This window comes from Salvia miltiorrhiza, chromosome 5 (genome assembly GCF_028751815.1).
Source record: "Salvia miltiorrhiza cultivar Shanhuang (shh) chromosome 5, IMPLAD_Smil_shh, whole genome shotgun sequence".
Lineage (NCBI taxonomy): Eukaryota > Viridiplantae > Streptophyta > Magnoliopsida > Lamiales > Lamiaceae > Salvia > Salvia miltiorrhiza.
The window spans coordinates 18121290-18144152 of NC_080391.1; the positions used below are offsets into that span (position 1 = coordinate 18121290).

General features: G+C 37.8%; 1 pseudogene; it reads left to right on the top strand.

The window, feature by feature from the left end:
• The first annotated feature begins 8875 nt into the window (after positions 1-8875).
• LOC130986486 (uncharacterized) lies at positions 8876-20210 on the top strand (annotated as a pseudogene).
• Positions 20211-22863: the final 2653 nt, after the last annotated feature.

The window sequence follows — 22863 nt, forward strand, 5'->3', positions numbered from 1 at the left end:
CTTGTCTTGAGAACTTGGAGATGGTTCAAAAAAGATGCGTTGACAAAAGCTTGGTGTTGAACTATGAGAAGTGCCACTTCATGGTCACAGAAGGCATTGTTCTTGGGCACGTTGTTTCGGAGAGAGAAATTGAGGTAGATAAAGCCAAGGACATCTGCCAAATTGCCATACCCAACCTCTATCAAGCAACTACGTGGCTTTCTTGGGCATGCTGGGTTCTATCGGAGGTTTATCAAGAATTTTGTAAAAATTGCACAACCGATGACCCGCCTTTTACAAAATGACGTGGAGTGAGATTTCAATAATGAGTGTAAGCAGGCATTCGAGACATTAAAAAATAAATTGATCACAACACCAGTAATTCAGCCACCGGATTGGGCATGCCGTTTGAAGTAATGTGTGATGCAAGTGGTTATGCAGTTGGAGCTATTCTTGGGCAGAAGAGAGGCAAGGAAACTCATGTCATTTACTACACCTCTAAGACATTCAATGGAGCTCAGTGCAACTATACAACCACAGAGAAAGAGCTCTTGGCTGTGGTCTTTGCTTTTGAAAAATTTTGATCCTATCTTATTGGGGGCAAGACAATTGTTTATACAGATCACACAGCGTTGCGGTATCTCATGACCAAGAAGGAGTCTAAGCCTAGACTCATTCCATGGATACTACTTCTTCAGGAGTTCAATGTGGAGATTAAAGACAAGAGTGGATCTCATAACAACGTGGCTGATCATTTGAGTAGAATTATCAAGGCAGAAGATGTTGTGCCTATTTCAGAAACATTTCCAGACGAACACTTATATCATGCCCAAGATGCAAGAAGGACAGAACCATGGTATGCTGACATTGTGAACTACAAAACCTCAGGGGATTTTCCTCTTGGGCTAAGTGCTTATAAGAGGAACAAGATCAAGTTCGAATGTAGGACATATGTTTGGGATGAACCATATCTATGGAAGAAATGTTCGGATTAAGTTTTGAGGAGATGTATTCCAGAATGGAAGATCAAGGATATTCTTGACCACTACCATGCCAAAGAATGTGGAGGACACTTTGGACATAAGAGGACAACACGTAAAGTTCTGGATTGTGGGTTCTACTGGCCCATTATATTCAAGGATGCTTACAAGATATGTAGGGAATGCGAGCAGTGTCAAAGAGAGGGCAACATCACCCAGAGGAATGAAATACCCATGATGCCCATATTACCCTTAGAGATATTTGACATATGGGGTATGGATTTCATGGGACCCTTTCATTCATCAAAAGGAAATCAGTACATCTTATTGGCTGTGGACTACGTACCTAAATGGGTGGAAGCAAAGGCATCAACAACCAATGATTCGAAAGTGGTGGCTTCTTTCTTGAAGTCCAATATCTTTAGCATGTTTGGCGTGCCCAAGGCGATCATCAGTGACCAAGGGACGCACTTTTGCAATGCAACCATCGAGAAGCTGTTCAAAAAGTATGGGGTCACTCACAAGGTAACTACTGCATACCATCCACAAGGAAATGAGCAAGCGGAGCTCTCTAACAGAATCATAAAGACAATCTTGAGAAAGGCAGTTGGACCAACTAGCAAGGATTGGAGTATGCGTCTTGAAGATGCGTTATCGGCATACCGCACAGCTTTCAAGACACCCATGGGAATTTCTCCTTATTGGATTATCTTTGGCAAGATGTGCCATCTTTCAGTAGAACTCGAACACAAAGCATATTGGGCAGTCAGTAAAATGAATTATGAATGGGACGTTGTTGGGCCAGAGAGGAAACTCCAATTGCAGGAGTTAGAGGAAATAAGACGTGAAGCCTATGACAATGCCGCTCTTTACAAGGAGAGATTGAAGAAAACACATGATCAGCATATCCAGGTCAAGACGTTTGAACATAGGTAGAAGGTTCTACTTTACCAATCAACGTTCAAACTCATGTCCAGAAAGCTTTCAAGCAAATGGATTGGGCCTTATGAAGTGCAAGCCCAATATCCAAATGGAGCAGTGGAGATCAAAGATTTCAAATCCGGGAGCATTTTTAAGGTAAATGGTCAACGTTTGAAGGCCTACTATGGGTAAGAGACGAAGGATGATCCGAAAGCTCTAAAGCATCAGGACCAAGAAAAAAACTAAGAAAGGCAGAACGTCGTGCTCACGACGAAAATTGGAGCGCTGGCCAGGAGGCAACCTGCTATTTTAAATAGCTTTCTTTCATTTTTCGTGTTTTTCATTTTTCTTTTATTTTATTTTGGTACGCGGAGAAGGTTTTTGTTTTTAGTGTGTAGAGAATGATAGGAAGTCAAGAGAAAAGAAGAAGAAGAGGCGACTGTGCAGAAAAGAGGTGCGTGGGCGAGATGACGTCAGCGGATAAGGAATAACCGCCAATTTTAAAACTGACAAACGTGTCATGTCAAGTTTAAAAAACCCGACTGACACGACCTGCCCGCGACTCTCTCTCTCCCCACGTCAGTCATTATTGCCATCATGATAATTTTAAATCAAAATCGCCCTCCCCCTCAATCTCTCTGGTAACCTCCCACCTTTCTCTCTTTCTAAAAACCATAATCTCTCTCTTTTCCCCTCCACCATGGTAAGCACCAGGCCAAAGTTCCCCAAGAAGAGTCCCCCGGGCACTGTCATTGACATCACCACGACCCCCTCACTACCAAAAACTAGTGGAAAAGGCAAAGGCAAGATGGCAACATCTCCCTCCACCAAAACCCCAACCGAACCTGCCCCAAAATCACCCTCACCAGAGAAGCCAGAGGAAGTCAAGGCTGCCATTACAAAGGCAATCGAGGAAGTCCCCATCGAAGAATAGTCGAAGACGGAGCCAACCAAGAAGCGAGAGAAGCGCATCAAGGTAGCTGCAAAGAAGGAGAAGAAACCTGCTCTGCCCGAGTCAGATTTCGAATCCTCCTCCACTGGAAAGAGTTCAGACAAAGCCGTTACTCCTCCTGCACCCAAGCAGGAGGAAGCAGGAGGAGGTAGCGGAAATAAAATAAACGAAGGAGAAGACGGAGGAAGCAGCGGCGAAGAAGGAAGAAGAGATGACGGCTGTAGAGGAGGTTGAGCAAGAAGGAGCCGAAGAAGAAGAAGAGCAGGAAGAGGAAGTAGGGCAGGAAGAAGAACAGGATACCATGGAAATCGAGACAGGAACTGACACCACCAAGACGACATCTTCGTCGTCTCTAAAGAGGAAGTGAAGGTCTAAAATGCCGGCGAGGAAAGTATCCTCGAAGAAATAAAAAGAGGTCCAGCGCTATACTTGGAAAAAATATGAAGCCCTACATCGATCCCTCAACTCGAGTGATCGTCGGGCCCAAATCAGTGGATTTTAAGGTCCTCAAGGATTTAGGCGTGGACAAGAAGGTTATGGCTTACTTCAAGGTGATTGGGTGGGAGAAGTTCTTGGAATGGTCAGGAGTCGTGCACGAAGATTTGGCGAGGGAGTTTGTGCAATCGTTTGAGATGAAAAATCCAGGCAAGAGGGCCTCGGGACAGAGGCAGTTAAGTTCGAATTGATGGGGCAGAGCTTCAACCTCTTCATCAATGATTTAAATCAGTTTTTGGGTATGGCCTCATTAATTGAGTTGAAATCGGAGGAGTACAGGCAAGCGGCGAGAGAAACACCAGAGCAGATGATGGCCGAGTGGGCCGAGAAGTGGAGTATCATCGGAAGGGACGGCAAGTTCAGGTCGGGGGCCACAAAGGCCTATGAGCTCAAGAGTAGGGCACTTAGGATTTGCCACTGAATTCTTGCCTACAACTTCTTTGGCAAGAAGGACAGTAGCAATTCCGTTGCCCAACATGAGTTATATCTACTATGGTGTATGGCCACAGGCAAGAGGGTCAACTTCGGGGCGTATGCCGTCTGTCACTTCAAGGATATAGCGAGCCACCCCAAGCAGAGAATTTCCTTGGCTCACTTGGTCACTCCCTTGGCCAAGAGCCTTAAGGTTATTGACGAGGAGGCAACTGGCTTAATGGCCAGTATGCAGGAGGAGAAGCTTGACCTCGCTTGCCTCCAGAGGATGCAGGAAGTGGAATGGGACGACCAGAAAGAAGCCCTGAAGTTTATTTGGCCCGCCCAGGATGAAATCCCAACTAACTTTAAAACCCCCTCTACGTCACGCCTTACCAGAAGGATGAGTGTTCCGCCCGAGATGAAAAAGTCAGAAGTGTTGGAGCGCCATGCTCGTATTAAGGAGAACCAGACTACGATGAAGGCAATTTTGGATGTCATCTACATGCTATTTGAAGGTACCGGTGCTAAGCCCCTTGCTCCCTAACAAGTTCCTCTCTTCTTCGTTTTTGTTTTAGGTCTTAGGTGTTTTTAGAGTCTTTTTAGTTTTCAGGTTTGGGGTTGGCCTGTGTTGCCAATCGTTGTTTGCTGTTTTTCATTTTTTATTTTTTTGTTTGTGTGTTTGTGTCGTGGTCCATCCCAATTCACCATCCACTTTGCCCGAGGCAAAGTGTGTGGGTAGGGGAAGGGGATGGTCACTCCTTTGTGTTTTCTGTGTTTGTTTTAGCCTTCCATACTCACTCACTTTGCCGTAGGCAAAGTGTGTGAGTACGGAAGGCTATGTTTGTCTTTTGTGGATAGGGGAAGGCTATGGCCCTTACCTGACCCACTTTGCACACGACAAAGTATGTGAGTGGGGGGCCGCCTACATGACTTTCGAGTCTTTCTTTTCTTGTTTGTTGTTGTGTCGTCAGCATGTTTGAAGAATTTTACTATTTTGAGCATGGAGAATAAGGCTGAGCAAGTTTTTAAAATTTGTATAGTTTAAATGCGCGATTGTATGTAGATAGGTATGACGAATCAAACTGAGCATGAGCCTAGTGAGTTTTGTGCCTAAATGTTGAACATATCTTGACTAACATATTTTTATTCTTGTGTGTGTGTATGACAGACAATATCGGGCATAACTAGAACTTGCATATTATTCTTAGTCGATACTTCATTGATCTAGATAATAGTTGCTTAGATGACTTGGGCTAAATTTTCTTTCTAATTAGCCCACTTAAGCCAAAATGTCTTACCTACCATTAATCCCTTGTAAGCCCCTTTGAGCTTAGAATTAATTCTTTAGACTCACTCATAAAAATGCCCTGAATCTAATAGCATACCCGGTCAGAAGGACTTAGGAGCATTAAAAGGAGAAAAAGGAAAACAGGAGGAGAAAATGGGGGAATGAAAATTGGCAAAATGCCAGAGCAAAAAGTAAAAAGAGGTCGAAGGCCCACAATTTGAAAGGCAAAGAAAAAGAGAGAAAGAATAAGGACTTAGAAAAAAGTTGAAAATCAAAGAAAAAGAACTCTAGGTTGTTATGTGCTGGAGCCCGTAAGAAGGGGCAGGGATCCATCTAGGCCAAGACTATAAGCATCTTGGCCAGTAAGTTCGAATGACCTTAGCCTAGTTCCAAATACTTCCTACCTTTTGCCTTAAGCCCCATTACAACCAAAAGTAAGGCCTAAGGATGAGCAATTAAAGTCTACACTAAGGAGTGGAGGTAGAGAGTGCATGCAAGCCTATGGTGAGCCCTCGATATAATCTGTCTTGAGTGAAAACAGAAGCCTAAACACATGAGAGATTGAGCGCTACAAAGGATAACTTTTAAATGCTCAAGTTTGAATTTTGACCATCTGATAATCTGCGCACTTTTACTTTCCTCGTTCGAAAATTCTTATTTTGGCCATGATGCTCTATATAGTGTTTTTCTTCTTTTATGCTGACTTGTGTCTTGAGTCTTTGTCTCTGTCTTTTCTGGGCAAGTTGCGCCTGCATGCTTGAGGACAAGCATGGTTAAAGTGTGTGCGTGTGACGAGCCCAAGTTTTGTGCTCTTTTTCCTTGTTGTGTCTAGGTCTAGATCGAGTCTTCATGTGTGTTTTTTGTGTGTTTTGGTGCCTGGGAGGACACTTGTTTGGCAGGGACTCGTGGATGCTATAATGGGCAATATGGAGCAAATCCGATGACAGAGGAAAGGCACCTCAATGATCAAGTCTAACGGAGCCTACAGGTTGGATGCAATCCAAAGAACGAGAGTCATATTTCCTGACCTGTTGGGCATGATGTTGATCGAGTAGGTAGTACCGCTCAGAGGAGGAGTTATATTGCATCCTGGGTAGCTGGAGCTATTTATGGGAGAGAGTGTTGTAGCTAAGGCTTTTGCCGCTGACCAAGAGGTTGGCCTGACTTACGCTCAGAAATTAGCATCCACCACGAGAAGCATCGAGGGCATGTGATAGGGCAGAACGAAGGCAGAAAAAGTGAACAGGGGAGCAATACATCATGACCATGCGTCCAGGACTAGATGCTGACGTGGCAGATCCGGTGCATGAAGAAGATGCGCGGGAATATTCCTTTTCCCATGCGCTGAGGAGATATAGGCGAAAGCTTGAAGATAAGCACGGATCGGAGGGTGGAGTTTTATCAAAGGTAGAGTCCTTGCACTTGTGGACTCTATCTCGGGCAAAAGAAGGACACTCCAGCCGGAGTTGAACTCTCCAAAACCCTAGCTGCGTGTTGGTCTTTGGCCCATGCCTGGATCTCTATATATACCTATTCTCATTTCATTTTGCTGGGTGGCAGTAAACGGTGAAGTAGCGACGAGTAGTGGATAGTACCAAAAACAATCTTTTATTTCTGCATTTAGTTTATGTTTAAGTCCCAGTTTGGGCAAGACGTTTAGTTTATGCTTTATGCTGGCAGAGTAGCATCCTGCCCATTTTTCCTTTATTAAGTAAGTTTCTTTATTTTATTACCATGTCTTATTTATCTTTTGTTTTCATAATTTACTTTATGTCTAACTAAATTTATAGATCTGGGCAAGTCATAGATGATGTGGATATGAACTTATAAACTCATGAGGTTTTAATTGTGTGCTTAAGTAATTGCATGTTGTGTTCGCGAAGTGTTGGGCATTATAACCAAGTATCTAAATCGACTTGATTAGTTAACAAGCCATTAATTTATTGAGTAGACTTAGATCACTAATAAATGAAGATTATAGGGTGTGTACGATCACTGTGCGTCTTGAGAGTATTTGCGGGCACGGGAGGTTGAAGTAGACTACGGTCTGCATAAGTTCAATATCGGGTCTATCTAGGTCTAAATGTTTCTCGGTTTAATTGCATGCTATGAGGTGTCCTATTGCATGGTTGAGTCGGGATGGTATAATGGTATAGGGTGTCCCTTATCTTAAACACACTTAAGGATAGATTTTCTTAGATGATGGAAGTGCACGTGTCAAGTGAGAATGAGGGCACATGCCATTGATAAGTTATAACTGGTAGACACAATATTGTAATAAATATCTTGACCAAGGAGCGAGTATAAGAGATTATCCACGTATTCGACGTCTTGACCAAATTACTTTTTATTATTGATATTTATGTTCGGTGTTTTTAGTTTATTTTATTATTTCAAGTCAAGTTGAGTTTAGACCCGAAAGGTGTCTCGTGGCCAGGACGATAGTCCACCCCCACCTTTTTTCTTATTTTTGTTCGTGACAAGAGACAAGCTGCACCAACTCCCTGTGGGATCGACCCTTGCTTATCACTGGCACCACGCCTGTTTTGGGTGAGGTTTATAAATTTATTTGTACGCTCGACCGAGACGACAACTTCGATTAAAACCCGAAGTACGGTCGCGTCAGTGTGTGTGTGTGTGTGAGAGAGAGAGAGAGAGAGAGAATTATGTGTGAGTCACAATGACTTATTAAAAACCGAAGTACGGTCGCGTCATTTTAGAAAGTGACTTATTAAAATGAGACATCAAAATAAGAAAATGTGACCTATTAAGTTCGGACAGTGGGAGTAGTAATAGTTATTAATGCAATTAAGGAGAAGGAAATTTGTTTTAATTTTAATATGAAGTTGTAAATCAAAAATTAGTTATATATCTTAAAATTAGAATTTAAAATATTATATAGATTTATTAATTATGTGTACGAATTATTTATTTATTTATATGAACATATTTATTGTTTTATTTTTCTTTTTATATTATTTTAAATTTTTATGATTTTTTAATTAGCTTCGGGATATTTAAATATAGACTTTTAATAATAATATATTTTGGACTTTTAAGTGCCCAAAATTGTTATATTAAATGACAACTATTAATGTTGTTATATTAATTATTAATGTTGTTTGCTCAAAATTAGATTGATTTAAATTATTATAATACAATACTCATTAAATTCATAATATTGTTATTATATACTTTTCTAAATCAAATACTAATATTTAAATTAACATATTTTTTTGCTACCAATTAATCTAACTCATAGATAATAACAATTTGACGTTTTTATATAATTTAAAATTTTAAAAATAAATAAATATATTTTGCTCCATACATCGCATGGGAGGGCATACTAGTTGGAATGAAGAAAAGAGAAGTTAATTTCTACAGGAAGATTGGGCTGATTAGAAAGAAATTTTAATTGTCCACATTCGTTCATATGCATCATTTATATTTTTATGGTAAAACAGCTGCTAACCTGGACTTTCTCGTACAATGATGTATGACGGCATTAAATACAAAACCATATTCACATGAAAAAAAATACTATATGTATTAGAAGACTTCAAATGTAGTGAATGGTCGTGGTGTTCCGAAAGTAGGATTTATTTAAACAATGATAAATGCAAATTATGCCATAAAATGAATCAAACAGAATGTTTAATTATGTAATGCAATTAAAAAAAATTCAAATCGCACTGAAATGTTTGTGGAAGGTGGGGAATTTAGAACCCTTATTTTGAAATCTCACCAGTCAGTCAAACTCTTTTTGCACTCACGCATGAGAAATTATTGAATTGGGTTCGCACGAGCCAACCGTCTCCTAATATATAAATTTAAATTTTCTAATGTCTGAAATTGCCTTTAAAATCTGGTAGATAGTCCAGCAGTTGGCAGGCCATTATGGAATTCAGCCTCTACATTATATTACCCCTTATTTCTCTTCCAATTTCATCGCCTCCTTTGTTAAAAAAATGAAAATTTTTATATACCCATGTCGGAGTAGCGAAGCGGCGGTGGGGATATGAAATGAGGCGAGTGGTTTCCATGCTATGCTTGTCAACTTAGCAGTCTTGCTTCCACTTAACCTCTGCTTCATTGTCTGTTCGACCTTGAGTAACGTCTCCCAAAACCTACTCTTTTTCTTCTTTTTTATTACCAATGTTTGGATTTAATTTCTCTCAATTTGCTGATTATGATTATTGTTTTTCAATAACCAGAAATTAACACTCACCTAACAGTCCTAAAAACTGACACTGATTTAAATTATTTTGTGTCCGTATACTTGATAAATAAGCGGACCAGAAGTTTTGTGAGGATGAAAGAGACAAATACTAGTACTTTCCTTTTTGGTGAAAATCTGAGCCGTACAATTTTACTCTCCATTTTCGAGTCCTTGATGTCACCTACCCTCTTTCAAGATTAATATTAGCTGTTAATTTATCTCTAAATACTGTTGGATTAATTCTGAGCGTTGTTTTGGTGTACGAGTTTATGAAATTTATATGTTTCCCCAAAAATAATTTATAAGAATTTAATTTAATTAGTTTTTACAATCTTCTAGTGTTCAGTAAGGTGGAGTGAATACATGTATCCCCCAATTTTGGTAAAATGATAATCCAAGGTCGAGCAGCCTACGAATCTTAGGTAAGCAGCAAGGACTGATAATTTGGCAAGGATTTTGCATGGACACCAACTCCTTATGATATATAGTGACGTCGGCCCCAGAAATAGGTGCAACAATTAGTAGCTTCCATTAACTCTTTTGAGTTCATCATCGACCTCTTTAATATGTGTCGTCGTCGTCGTATCACCAGTAGGCCACACCATTTTTGAACTCGGAAAGCTTCACTTGTCTTCTTTGCCATTCGGGACCAGCTCTTCAAATTTTGCCAAAGGTAATATATAATTGTAGATTTACTTTGTTAATTAATTTTACCATTTTTTTTTCTCCAAGGAAATTTTTTTAAGTTATGTATAGATTTTCTGATGATGCAATGATCTGATGATGGTTGAATATGCAGTATTTATTAAGTTGTATTCTCCATGCTTCATTTGAAATGGGTTTGCACAAAATTGTACGGTAGTAACGATACCATATATAGTTTCCATTTGTGGTATATGAGAGTTTTTTTTTTTTTAGAATTACAAGAGTTATTTGTTATATAATTAAATAAGTAATTCGCACGTAGGTTGAACCTCTACACACCACGCAAGAGTGAGAAAATAACCACATGCGTGTGGAATCACATCCACACGAAAATGGAAAAATTGTCTGCACGCCGGCGGGATTGAACCAAATGTGTCAACTTTGTCACTTGATCTAGGTCTTATTGGCGTGATATATCGAAGTTAACTAAGGGCGTGGATATCAAATTGAAAGAGATTCACTGCGATAACCTAAATAAGTTATCATATATTCTTTGAGAAATATCCTTTTGAATCAAATTGAAGGACTTAACAAAACTCGTTTATTTATCTTTTAGTGTCAAGTAGAAGAAAGTTGGGGAAGTTAATTATCTTTCTTGTCTCATGTTGATGACCATTTTTCGGCGTGCTTACTCAGAACTCCCAACTTGCTTCTTGGGGGTTGAGCTGTATTTTGTTATCTGAATGACCAGCATTGTCATCATTTAAAGGTTTCACTTTAATTGAATTTGTAGTTTCTATTTCTTTTACTTTTTTCCTTGTTAAAGAAACTCAAGAGTCTTTTTAAAGTGCAAATCACCAATTTGGGGCACAATACTTTTTGGAGCGCGCGCAAAAGACATGTCAAAATTATGAATGCTTAGAATAAACTAATTAATCAATTTCTCGGTTTGATAATCCGTATTTAATTTGGGAACTAATTGAGGATATTATACATACATTTCTGAGATAATATCGATATATATATTAATACTATTACTCATAACACAAAGTCTTGGGCTGGGCCGGACTTCTACATTGGGGCTAAATATAAAATTTATCGTGAAGCGTATAATGAATCTTATGGTAAAATATATATGCCCCAATATGAATCTTTTGATTTATAACATATTATAATTCCCCCTTTTTATAGTATATGCATAATATAATATTGATCAATTATATAGCCGAGTACCATCATTTATCATGTACAAGTACAACATCCTTACTCTAAAAAAAAAAAGTACAACATCCTTTACTCGAATCAAATATGAAAATTTAGCTTCAAAAATGTCACTACATGCCATTAATTAATTAATTAACACATCTGTACCTCATAATGTTTTTATTGGGGAATATTTGTACTTAAATATTGCTTATAAATGGAAAGGCGTTCAACCACAACAAAAGTAGTAGTCAGAAATTTAACAATAATAATAATAATAACCTTCAATTAATGCAAAGTACGTATGTGTGCTAATTAGTTGAAGAAGTGCGACGCACAAATAAATACATAGATTATGTTAAAAATTTCATGCATTTTGAGGTATAATGGGTTGGTGAAAATGTGAATTTACAAAGGCATAAACTATAATCTTCACCCGTCGGTCAAACCTAGCTTCTAACACGTGTGAGAGCATAGATTTTAACCACTTATATTATTTCCACACGAGCCAAACATCTTTGGAACTTTATTCAATTCGTGTTGCCTATAAATTCTACTCATCAACAATCAACACGATGCAGCCTCTGATTCCATGACTTTCTCTTCTCTCTCTCTCTCTCTCTCTCTCTCTCTCTCACACACACACACACATAGAGATCTTATCTTGATTGGTTTCTTATCAGCTGGGACAAGCTTATATAACTTGGATAAATCTCCCAGTTTTTGTGGAATTTTAATTTATCCAAGGTTTGTACTTGTCATATTAATTTAGGGTTTTCCATCGATCGATCGATCGTGAAGTTTGAGATGATCAAACAAGTAAGTGATTTCGTGAAGTTTGAGATGATCAAACAAGTAAGTGATTTCCATAATATTCTTGTTAAGTGAGCTGTCGCGTTTTTGCAGTTAGCCTTTGCTTCATTGTCTGTTCGACCTTAAAATTGTTAGAAACCCTAGCTGCTTTAGTTTGTGTTCTTAATAATTTGCTGCACATATTTCTTCGAGTTTTAAAATTCCGATCATGTATACATTAGTTCACTTCGAAACTGCATATATGCGAAACAATTATTTGTTTCAGTTCTTGTTTCATGATCAACACATGAAGAAAAATTAAAACTCTTGTATTTATTTCCATGAAATCTCAAATTATGTAGGACTGATCGTTTTGGAGACGATATTTTGTGCAAACTGAATTTTCTGCTCCATTAATGGTATATATTCCACTTTTTATTCCAATTGCGACTTTATTGCCACATGTATTTTAAACGTTCCTCAAGTTTTGCTAGCCATGTTTAGCATATATAATAAGAAAAGATAATTGTAGTTAATAGCTATGACCTTAATTACTTTTGTGATGTAGTCATGGTTAACTGAAACAACTGTGCTCAACATTACTTTTCTTTGAAGATACTATATATGTGTGAGATACATATCAAAAAGTGTTGATTGCCAAATGAAAAATAATACTCATAAATTTATTGCTACACATACATCCATTTTTATATGTATATTTATTATGCTACATATTGTGAGAGAATATATAAAGATGAAGACCTCAATATAAAACATTTAGGAACTTGTATTTTCCTGACATTGCGCTGATCAGGTTGGTAGCTGAAACAGATTTAGCTTGGATCCTTCTAGTCTTGAAACTGCCGTATTTTTTGTCATCTACATGATAAAGCCAACTGTAATTCTCACTTTTCAAAACTCTATCAACCAACTAATTACATACATATATAAATATATATTGCATGAATATATAGATTGGTTGGTGTACGGTGCTTCTTTTAATATACCTACAAAGAGGGGGACCATGGAAGGCCATTGCATAATATATAGTAGTAATTAATATTTCGATTGATGGTAGCAAACTTTTTGCAACTGAATCTGCTGAATAAATTAATTAAGAATTCAGAGAGTGTGTATCTTGAATTTTGTTAAGCTTGTGATAAAAAAAAATTGGTGGTCGTTATATTATAGTACAATATAAGACTTGTTTTCCGTTTTAATTTTTCTAGAGTATTTATATGGAACGAGACACGGAATGAAATGTGAATTTATGTGGTAGATCATTTGTAACGATTGCGAAATTAAATAAAAGGGTGTTTAGGATTATTCGAAGGTTGAACTGACAATGAAGCTAAGTTATAACTGCAACAGACTGCTGGCTTGCCAAGGCTAAGCATGGGAATCGATTTTTCATGTTGCAGTAGAAAAGGGAAGAGAATTGCAGCTTCGATTTGTTGTATATTATATGTTTTTATCAGTTTGCAGGGCATATAATTGCTATCATTATTTATTTATGAACGTGTATTTACAAATAATAATATAAACAATACAGCCTATATATCAGTTTGGGTTCCTTAATATTTATGACATGATTTGGTATTTTGTCGTAGTAGTTTCTAGCTATAACATTTTTATGAATGTGAAGTCTATCAATTTTATTGGATATATATATACACGTTGGGGCAGATCCAGGATTTATCATTACCGGGGGGGGGGGGGGGGGAATTTGTTGAACTACGACGTCTGAAAATATTTGTACGGAGATTCGGGGGTGGGAGCCCCCAAAGTTTTATTTTTTTAGCATTTTGTACAGTTCATTTTCATGCATTTTTTTAACAGTCACTTAATATAATAAATAGTTGTTTCACAATTCAATTAATTCAACATCAAGTACATTAAAAGCATATAAAAACATACTTTTATGCATTTAAAAAAAAAATTATTTCATCTTCTAAACAAATAAACTAATTTTCATTATTAATAGTTCGTAATTTTACTTTAACAACATTAAAAATTAACTAAGAAAGGAAAATAGGATAAAAATAATATAAATTTAATAAATCAATGTAAAATATTATTAAGCAATAAATATGGATATTATAATTAGGGGTAATTGCCTGTAAATCCTTAACGTTTACACGGAATTAGTTTTTGCACCTATTTTTATTTTTCTTCTTTCAAATACCTAACCTTTAATTTTTTGTCTGAAAATTATCCGGCGACCGGTTTTTTCTTACATCGGCGCCGAAAATGCCACTGTGGCAGCCGGAATCGACGAGCTGGCAGCCGAAATTGACACCTAAGTATATATTTAACATGTGAAATAAAATTAAACAAAAAAAAATGTCATATCATCATCTTCCCCATCTTTTCCACCCTCCCCCCACCCCACCCCACCCCACCCACCCACCGCCACCACCCTCCCTACCCGCCGCTGCCACAACCCCCCCCCCCCCATTTCCCCACCCTCCGTCGCAACCCAGCGCGACCTCGAATTCCCCTAAATCACTGGGGAAAACCTCCCTTTCACCGGCCTGCTCGGAATGCTGAACTTGAGAAAAACGCCCAATCCCATCAACCTCTCCAGCTCTTATGCCCTAATCTATCTAAAACCTTAACATCTCACCCGAGTCCGACCACCGCCACCGTGTGCCCCACGTCATGATCGCAGTACCTAAAAGCCCTATCGTCGTACTTCCGCGCTTGTCGCTGCTGGGGTTGACGCGCAGGGACCAGGTGGAATATTGGTTGTTTTCCATGTGAGGGAGTCGTAGAGGAGTCGGGAGATGGGGTTGCGTTGGGCTGCAGCGGAGGGTGGGGAAAGGGGAGGGAGCGGCGGTGGGTGGGGGAATTATCGAGATTGAGATCGGCTTTGGAGCGGAGCTTCTCGATCTGGAGCTTGCTCCAGGCGGTGGAGCGTTGGTGGTGGTGGCGGTGGGTGGCGGCGCCGGCGGTGGTGGAGGCGGCAGGGGGCGGCGCCGGGTGGGGGGAGGGAGAGTTAGGGTTTGGGGTGGGGGAAGGGGGAAAGGACGATTAGGGGGGGTGATTTTTCTTTTCTTTTTTTTTAATTTTTTTTCCACGTGTATTTTTTATTTCAATTTTTTTCAGATTTTTTTGTCAGATGTCAAAAATGAGCCAAGTGGAGAATTTCGGTTGCCAGCTCGTCGATTCCGGCTGCCACAGTGGCATTTCCGACGCCGGCGTAAGAAAAAATCAGTCGCCGGATAATTTTCAGACAAAAAACTAAAGGTTAGGTATTTAAAAGAAGAAAAATAACAATAGGTGCAAAAACCAATTCCGTGTAAACGTTAGGGATTTATAGGCAATTACCCCTTATAATTATTAAAACAAGGGTTAAGTACTAGATTGCCCCCTATCGATGGCGTCCCTATGGTGTTTACCCCCCTAAAGTCAGGGGGGATAGCTGCCCACTACCTGAACGTGACTTTTTGGCACAAATTTCCCCCCCCCCCCCATTACTTAATGGAGCTTAACACCGTTAGAATAAATACTTTTTATTTTTTACTTTTAATTTAGGTGGGCCCCAGCTCTCTCTCTTCCCCACCACCCCCTGCTAAACCATCGTTGTACACCACCACTCCTCTCTCTCAAGCTTCACCGTCGTGCTACTCTTCATTGTGGCGTCGCGGACTCGCCGCTCAATTGACAGCGGCGGTAACTAAGATGAAAAGGGAGTCGAGAGAGAGGGGTGAGACCGAGCTTTGGCCTCACTAGATTTGGGACCTATTGGTGACGACATCACCTAGATTTTAATGGCAACATCGGTGAATCTGGGAAGGAGAGGGCTTGGGGCTGGCTCGCCGACCCCCAACAGTGACGGAGATGACAGACCCAGACGGCGTAGAGGGATTAGGGCTCGTCCCTTTCTCCCTCGAGCGTGTGTATTCAGAGGGAAATTTGGGTTTCATCCATTCTTGCAGGCGTAAATACGTGAGAGAGAGTGATTTGGGGAGAGAGAGACTTGAGGGCAACGTCGACGAGCCTCCTCGGATATCGAGAAATGGCGGCGCCTAATCCATGCCGGCGATTTCGCTTGAACAGGAAAGGAGGATTTAGGGCACAGACGCGGCGGAGCGTGGTGTCGCCGGAGGCTGCAGCTTATTAGTGAGATTAAAAAAAATAAAAAAATCATGTATTCTAACGGTGTTAAGCTCCGTTAAGTAACGGGGGAAAATTGGTGCCTAAAAGCCACGTTCAGGTAGTGGGCAGCTCTCCCCCCTGACTTTAGGGGGTCAAACGCCATAGGGACGCCATCGATAGGGGGAAATCTGATACTTAACCCTTAAAACAATGTATTATTTATTTTTGTAGAATTTTTTATATGGTGCACGACTTGTTACTCTGGGGTGATTTTTTTTAAATAAATTAACAGTATTAAATAAAGAAATTTAAAGGTCGCGCCACAGGTGACTCGAATCCAAGACCTTTGACCTTAGACATTAATACCTTTGTCCTTAGACATTAACTCATTAGCGCTTGTCCAACACAGACACGCCTCTGGGGTGAATTTTGTCATCTCATTAATTACTTTATGGAGTATTTTGAAGATGACGAGAAATCCGTAGAAGTTAGTTGTGAGTGTCTCTAATTTTATACGATAGTTTGTGAATTATAATAAAAGATACAGATGTTTCCTCAAATTAATATGCACAACAACAATTACAATATTCATAAATATAGGCAACTAGCTGTCCCTAAGGAGATAATTAAGCAGTGCAAACTTTAGTCCATCAACAATAAAGTTTAGGGTTCAAATCCACAACTTCCCACTTCTCCAAATAATACAAAAAATATATAGGCAACTACCAATTAAAAATACTAAAACTTTTTGCCGTAAGAGCCTGAGCCTAAGAATCTAAAAGTCGTGGTTCGTTTTCTTAGCCATAGTTAAAAGAAGGGCTTCATTGGCGAACCCTAATTAGGCCTCGGTACCAGTCTAGCACTCATGGTTATAAATTTCCATTTATTAGTTTTTATATATAGAGAGACATAAAGGTTACATAGTCTAGCACCCATGGTTATAAATTCCCATTTATTAGTTTTTATTAATATTTATGTGATTTAGTAATTAATTTATTATATTTCTATTGTTACAGTTGTATACAATATTATATTTATGTTACATTTTTATTTTGTGCATTATATTATTTTATTAATATTTATGTGATTTCGTAAATTAATTTATTATATTTGTATTGTCACAGTTGTATACACTATTGAATTTCAGAAAAGAGGACTTCCACATGCACATATTCTACTCTTCCTTTGGAATGAAGATAGAAATCCTTCAGCAGATAGCATCAACGAAATTATTTCAGCTGAAATACCGGACATGGATTCAGATCCAAAGTATTATACAGTTGTACATGATTTCATTCTTCATGGTCCATGTGGAGTAGCAAAGAAAAATTCGCCTTGCATGGCAAATGGTTGTTGCACAAAATATTTTCCCAAAAAATATATTGAGACAACGACTGTTGATGAAGATGGTTATCCAGTATATAGGGGTAGAAATAGTGGAAGGATAATTCTGAAGAATGATGTGCCTTTGGACAATAGATATGTTGTTCCGCACAATCGATATCTTCTAATGAAGTATGGAGCACATATAAATGTTGAATGGAGCAATCAGTCCCGATCGATCAAATATTTGTTCAAGTATATCAACAAAGGAAATGATCGTGTTACTGCATCTTTCTATAAGAACACAGATGATGGACATATGGAAAAGATTGTGGATGAAGTAAATATGTATTATGATTGCAGATACATATCACCATGTGAGGCTGCATGGCGAATCTTAGGATTTGAAATACAGTACAAAGATCCCCCATTGAAAGGCTGAGTTTTCATCTTCCGAATGAGCAAAACATAGTATTTTCGGAGTCGGATATATTAGATGAGGTTTTGAGTAAACCTACAGTTGGACAAACCAAGTTCTTAGCGTGGTTTGAGGCAAATAAGATATATTCAGAAGCAAGGAAACTTACATATGCTGAATTCCCAACACGATTTGTTTGGCACGCAAAGAAAAAAAATGCATGGGAACCGAGAAAAGAAAGGTACTCGATTGGAAGAGTTATTTATTTGTCTCCTCGGAGTGGAGAAATGTATTATTTGAGATGTTTACTCAACATAGTACGTGGACCTACATGTTATGAAGATATAAGAACTCATGTTAATGGGTTTGTATATGGTTCATTTAAGGAAGCTTGCTATGCAATGGGATTGTTGAATGATGATAGAGAATACATTGATGGTATAGTTGAAGCAAGTTGTTGGGCATCTGCTAAGTCATTAAGAAAGTTATTTGTCACATTGTTGTCGTCCGACTCTTTTGGAAGCATAAAAGATGTTTGGAATGCATGCTGGATATATTTATCAGATGATATCTTATACAATCAAAGAACTTTGCTGCATCATCCAGGTAAAATGATTATAAAGTTTTATGTTATTATTCTACATGTTTATCTTTTGTATAATTAAATTAAATTATATTATAGAATTATATATATATATATATATATATTTAATTGCAGAACTGCACTTAACTTAAGATCAAATCAAGTGTTATACACTTGTGGAAATTGAAAAATTGTTGAGTAGTTTTGGAAGGACTTTGAGAGAGTTTGAAGGCATTCCTTATCCAAGTTCTGAATTCTTCAAAATTGATCAAAATCAATTGATCAGTGATGAATTGAGATATGATCGAAAAGCATTAACAGATGAGCACAAAGTTTTAATTTCTAAGCTTACTGATGAAGAACGATGTGTTTATGATACTGTTATTAATGCGACACAGTCAAATTCTGGAGGAATGTTTTTCATATATGGATATGAAGGTACGGGAAAAACATTCATATGGAACACTCTCTCAGCAGCTCTTAGGTCAAAGGGAGAAATTATTTTAAATGTTGCTTCAAGTGGTATTGTGTCCTTATTATTGCCTGGTGGGAGGACAGCTCATTCACGATTCAAAATTCCCATTAATGTCAATGAAGATTCCATGTGCAACATTAGTCAAGGATCTCCACTTGCATAATTGATTGTTAGGTGTAAGCTTATTATTTGGGATGAGGCTCCGATGATGCACAAGCTTTGTTTTGAAGCATTGGATCGAAGTCTACGAGATATAATGCGGTTTGCCAATCTGTCAAGTGCATCCACCCCTTTTGGAGGCAAGACAATTGTTTTTGGGGGTGATTTCAGACAGATATTGCCTGTTATACCAAAAGGAAGTAGGCAAGATATTGTTTTTGCAACAATAAATTCTTCACATCTTTGGAGATATTGTAAGGTTTTACGGTTGACAAGAAATATGAGGCTTCAAACTATGCGCTCCAGTGCTGAAGCTGTGGAGTTGGAAGAGTTCGCTAAATGGATTGCGAGTATAGGTGATGGAACAATTGGAAGTGCGAATGATGGTCGTGTCAATATTGATATTCCAACAGATCTTTTGATAAAATGGTCTGGAAATCCGATTGAGCACATTGTTAACACCATTTATCCATCAGATTGTACCTATAATGTAGATACAAGTCATCTACAAGAGAGAGCAATACTCGCTCCTATACTTAATGTTGTTGAATCTGTAAATCAGTACATGATTTCTTTGAACAAAAGTGAAGGTCATTTATACAGAAGCTCAGACTCAACTTCAAGATCAGATTCAGTCACTGACTTGGTACAACAGGTACATACTCCAGAATTCTTGAATAGCATCAAATGTTCAGGAGTACCAAATCATGAAATATATTTGAAGGTTGGAACTCTAGTTATGTTGTTGAGGAACATTGATCATGCAAATGGATTGTGCAATGGAACTCGATTGATGATAACAAGACTTGGACATCATGTTTTGGAAGCTCAAATTCTTACAGGAGATAATGCAAATAAAAAAAAATGATTCCAAGAATGTCATTGACGCCTGCTGATCCAAGATTGCCATTTAAGTTTGAACAACAACAATTTCCCTTGATCGTCTCTTATGCAATGACGATCAACAAAAGTCAAGGTCAATCGCTTTCTCATGTTGGTTTATACTTGCCAAGACCAGTTTTTACACATGGCCAATTGTACGTTGCAGTGTCAAGAGTACGAAGTCGAGGAGGACTTAAAATATTGCTTTCTGAGGATGGAAGAAATGATGATACTACTACTACAAATGTTGTATATAGGGAAGTTTTTCAAAATGTATGACATTATGTACGATTTTTTTTTTTTTTTTTTGCATTTAATGATAACTTAATTTTATTTATATGGATACAATGTCTTATTTTTATATTTTTTTATTTAACATTTTATTTAAGAATAACATTCACCGTGCAACTTTCGTCATGCAACGCACGGGTGGGTATACTAGTTATAATAAAAGATACAGTTGTTTCCTCAAATTAATATGCACAACAACAATTACAATATTCATAAATATAGGCAACTAGCTGTCCCTAAGGAGATAATTAAGCAGTGCAAATTTTAGTCCCTCAACAATAAAGTTTAGGGTTCAAATCCACAACTTCCCACTTCTCCAAATAATACAAAAAATATATAGGCAACTACCAATTAAAAATATTAAAAAAAAATTCCGTAAGAGCCTGTGCCTAAGAATCTAAAAGTCGCGTTTCGTTTTCTTAGCCATAGTTAAAAGAAGGGCTTCGTTGGCGAACCCTAATTAGGCCTCGGTACCAGTCTAGCACTCATGGTTATAAATTCCCATTTATTAGTTTTTATATATAGAGAGACATAAAGGTTACATAGTCTAGCACTCATGGTTATAAATTCCCATTTATTAGTTTTTATTAATATTTATGTGATTTAGTAAATTAATTTATTATATTTCTATTGTCACAGTTGTATACACTATTATATTTATGTTACATTTTTATTTTATGCATTACATTATTTTATTAATATTTATGTGATTTCGTAAATTAATTTATTATATTTCTATTGTCACTGTTGTATACACTATTGAATTTAAGAAAAGAGGACTTCCACATGCACATATTCTACTCTTTCTTTGGAATGAAGATAGAAATCCTTCAGCAGATAGCATCAACGAAATTATTTCGGCTGAAATACCGGATATGGATTCGCTGTTAAAATTAATGCATTCACTGTTAAAATTAATGCACTCAAAAAAAATTGCTCCCTTCAGGATTCGAACTCAGGATTTGCATTCATCCAACAAGATAATGCATCCACCGTAGATCTTGATGATTGAATGGCTGAAAATGGTTCTCCGTTCTTCTTTTATTTAGTGGTTCTTTCTTGAACCTCTCCCTATATATATATGAGTGGATTTTGAAAATGGCCTATTTGTTTTAGTAAAATGAAAAATTGTCCACTAAGATTAAAAAAACAAATTACTTAAAAATGGCCAATGTTACCATTTTAACCCCTTTAAAAATTCGCGCATTTCACAAGCAGTCGAATTCACAACCATAATTTTTTGGTTGTGAATTCACAACCAAAATTTAATTCACAGCTAGAATTTTTTGGTTGTGAATTCACAACCATAATATATTTTGGTTGTGAATTCAAGTAGTTGTGAATTTGAGTTTTTAAAGTTTGAATTCACAACTAAAACTAGAATTTATTTTGGTTGTGAATTCAAGAATATTAAGTTGTGAATTCATCGAGTTGATTGTGAATTCAAGAACATCTAGTTGTAAATTCATAGATCTGATTGTGGATTCAAGAACATTAAAGTGTGAATTCATAAATCTGGTTTGCAATATTCTCTAATTTCAATTTCAATTCTTATCAGCTTTTCAAAAACTAATTTAATTTTTGAATCCTCATCATATTTCAATTTTCACAAAGAAATAAATAGTACTCCCTTCGTTCCACTTTAAATGGCCCTAAATTTTTTGGCACGGAGATTAAAGAATATGTGATAAAGATGTAAAGTGGTGGTGGGATCATTCAAAAAATAGTGTTAAATATTTATATAAATGGAATGAGGTCATTTGAAGTGGGACAACCCAAAATAGAAATAGAATCATTTGAAATGGGACAGAGGGAGTAACAAGTAAAAACTTAGTCAATGAAGTAAAGAAAATAAACGGATTGACTCGTCTTAGTTGATACTAATGCGTTGACTTTTATGGCCTATTCGTCTAAATCAGAGTGTAAAGAGAGGGAAAGAGCATAATAGCTTTTCAGAAAATGGTTCAGCCTCAAAATCTGCCTTCAATTCGCCACTCTCAAAATCTGCCTTCTACGCATCAAATTCAGCCGCTGCTTTAGCGATAAAGCCGGCGCCGACGCCACTGCCGCCTGTAGCCACGTCCGCCATTATCTCTTATCTCCTCTAGCGCCTGGTTTAGATCTTCTTCTTCACCACGATCTTCATCCGTCCATCTTCCGCCGCCACTATCTCTCCGCCGATGAATTGCAATATCGCCTTCAGAAAATTGCTACTGATTTGGTTTCTTTCCGATCTCGAGAACCTTCTCTGCGGCAACGATTTCTCCAATGTCGGATCCGATCTGCCGGTGCCGATCGACACCTGAAATCACAAAAAAGAAGAGAGAGAGTGAGAGAGAGAGAGAGAGTACCAGATCTGGAGAGAGAGAGAGAGAGTACCAGATCTGGAGTGAGAGAGAGAGAGTGCGAATTTTTTGTTTTTGGGGAAGGATATTTCTAACTTTTTAGACAAAAACGGGCTAATTTTTAATGTTTTTATTTCATATGCTAAATTTTAATTTTACTATATGAAAGTGGCCATATGTATATATATATATAGGGTCAGCTTCAATGGAGCCTACTTCCTATATAGAGAATAGAGACCAAATCAGAGCCATTGATCTCACCAAAATCAATGAATCAGATTCACCCGAATTCTTCAAGTTTAGGAAATCCTGCAAATTCATCATTTTCCAATTCTGGGAACCAACGAACATTATTATGAACTTACGAACATATAAATGTTCGTCGATGTGTTCGT